This window comes from Triticum aestivum, chromosome 4A, assembly GCF_018294505.1.
Source record: "Triticum aestivum cultivar Chinese Spring chromosome 4A, IWGSC CS RefSeq v2.1, whole genome shotgun sequence".
Taxonomy (NCBI): domain Eukaryota; kingdom Viridiplantae; phylum Streptophyta; class Magnoliopsida; order Poales; family Poaceae; genus Triticum; species Triticum aestivum.
Genome location: NC_057803.1, coordinates 679,925,938 through 679,929,010, shown reverse-complemented (window position 1 = coordinate 679,929,010; position 3,073 = coordinate 679,925,938).

Genomic DNA, 3,073 nt, shown 5'->3' with positions numbered 1-3,073 from the left:
TCATTTTGGATTAAAATTACGTGTAAATTGATTACAAATTGTTTTTGGTACATGTACACTTACAAGGTAATAATTTTGGTCATAACTACGTTACAAAGTACTATAGCTTAGCTTTCATGCTTCCAAAAAGTTGAGGCGTTTTCTTTCTTCGGTTCAAAGAAAGGAAAAGCGATCTCCCCAGCCCGCCGACAGGGGAGTTCCTCCACCACCGTTCCTCCGGCTGCTCCCCTTAGCCGGCGACCTCGGTCGTCGATGGTGAGGGAGGTCGCCGGATCCACACGTGTGGATCGGTTTAGGCCTACGTAGTCTAGATTTTTAGACAGTTCATCGTCTCGCCTTCGGCGACGGCGATGGCAGCGCTGAATAAAGATTCTTCAGATTCTTCCCAAACGAGGCGATCAGTTCTATGATTGAGGATGGATTTGGAAACTAGTCTGTTCAAGCAAAGATGGCGTGGCGGCGACGACATCCTCATGGTGGGCATGTGTCCTTGGGCTCCGCTGTTGCGACGGCGTTTGCTCCGGCATCAGCGCAGAGCTTGGGAGGTAGTTCAGGAGCGGATGCAGATTGTGGTCTGCATCGACGACAGCTGGAAGACGAAATGTTTGCTGGGTTCGTGGTTCATGGATGGCACATATGGTTTCCTCCTTCAACGTCTTAGTCGTGGTGGGGTGCCAGATCTGGAGTTCGATCGCGTGTCCGGGGTGTTGTCCCGGTCTGATTCGTTCAACGGCAAGGGCTTCACTTTTGGTGAGCCACCTTGGAGGTCCGCAAAGCTACATATCAGCGATGGAGCCGCGCCGAGGTCGGGTGAGGAGGTGATCCGTCATTCTTTTTTTTTGTGGCTGCTGTGGTGGTGCCGGAGGCAAGTGACGAGCGTTGGTGTCAAGCTAAGAGATGTTTTGCTATTTTTTCAGTTTTATCATGTCGGTCATTACGTGACTTGTATTTTGATCTTTATGATATGAATGAGACACGTATTACCATGCAAAGAAAAAAGCTTCCAAAAAGTTAGGGAGCTACAACGACCGAGATCTATTGACATGCCCGTTGGCTTTAGAATGGACAGTCCAGATCGAAGGTAGAAGTCCATTTTCTGAAATGGGTGAAATGTGTTTTTTGAAATGAGTGAAACATTTTTTTCCATCGAGTGAAATCAGTTTTTGAAATGAGGGGAATATGATTTTCCAATGATATGACGTAAGTTTTCGAAATGGTGGAATTGTTTTTTGAATTGAGTGAAATTAGTGTTCTAAAAAACACATTTTCTGAAATGTAGTAAAATGAGTGAAATGTTGTAGCCATGCACTGCTTATGTCGATTGGCCGGTCTAGAGAGGGAGCATGTTACGTTACTGTTCATCGGAATCTTGGTCCAGCTACAATTAGCAATTTAGATCATCGCAAAAATGCCAACATAAATATCAGAAAGTAGATTACGGAGCAAATTTAAAAAAAGCCAGTACTTCCAAAATCTCTCAAGATACAGAAATGAAAGTTGTCAAGTTGGGGGCAACAAGGCACATGCGTTCTAATTACTCGGTCCCGGCGGCGGCCATGCGCAGACCAATTACCAAACACATCCAGCCCAAGGCTGCACTTTCTGCGCAGGCGCTTCACCTTTGTTTTCTTCTCGGTAAACAATCATCTTGTTTTCTTCTTGGTAAACAATCATCACGTCTACGTACATGCATGTGTGGAGTACTTATGTAGTATTAGAGAGGCTTTCGTTGTAGCTAGGCTAGGCTTAGTATTTTACCGGTGCTATTGGCATTGAGAAGTGGTCGTTGGTCATGGACACGGAAGCATAGTGCTTACTGAAAATGGTCAACTTTAATTAGAAGAGAGTTAGAGAAAGAGAATGGTGTTCAAATTTGATTAAAAATAAGAGAATGGTTAAATTAAGCACGGCACGAGTTCAGGGTCATGAAACTTTGACCGTTTCGCATGCAAGTTGCTGTTGCGCCCCGGTCAATGTATGAAGCAAGTGTCATCCCTTACTCGTTTTTTTTTAGTAACCCTTACTCGGCCATGAGTTGTGACATAAAAGAACATCAAATGATCATTTAGCTATTCTCAGTTTTGTGAGCTGCATATTATTGCCAATGAGCAAAATATAACTATATCTGATGCTTGGGTCGGTTGCAATTTAAAGATAACCTTTAGGAGATGTGTGGATAATAGGTTGCTGCTCCTTTGGTTTGATTTAGTGAGTATTGCTTAATCCTTGCATTTAAATGAATGAGGATGATGCTATCATTTGGAAGTTGGAATCTGTTGGAGTTTACTCTGTTTAGATCAATGTATGCTCTTGCCAATTTTAGGAGGAGTGTTCTTGTTTATATTCCTGCTATTTGGCAATTGATTGTTCCTCTTCCTCCTACAATTCATATATTTTTATGGTTTGTTTCTCATAACAAACTGCTTACTAGGGATAACCTTGTCAAAGACAACATTTAGATGATGTCCCTTGCCTTTTTCTGTTGTGAAGCGGAATCATGTGCATACACATGTTTTTTTTTTTGACTATGTGATTGTTGTTGAAGTTTGGAAAATTACCAGCTCTCTTACTAGCATTGATGCCCATGTCACTTACGAAAGTGTGGCTAGATGGTGGGTTAGCAACAAAAAGAACCAAGGCAATAACCTTGTTCATGATGCTACTCTTTGGGCTATCTGGAGATGCAGGAATGATTTGTGCTTTAACAAAAACACTTGGCTTTGTTTACATGTGATCCTGAGAAAGATTGCGGTAGCATGCTCCTAGTGGAAGATCATGTATGTGGAAGGCGCAAAAGGGCACATGGAGGAGATTAATGCTTTTATGTATTTATGCAAATTCAATTCAATCGCGAAAATGGGACGGACTATTTATCAGTTTCTTGGAAACAAGAAAATAGTGTCATCCATCTCTCCCCTTCGTCTCCCTCGTAGCTTCCCGCCACTTGTCTCAGATGAGGTCACGGCGAGCCCTCGTCTCGGACTCAGTCGTGCCGCGTCGCCTTCTTCTTCTATATTTTTTTGGGCAATTCAATTCAATCACGAAAATGGACATGCTCCTTATCATCTGCCCA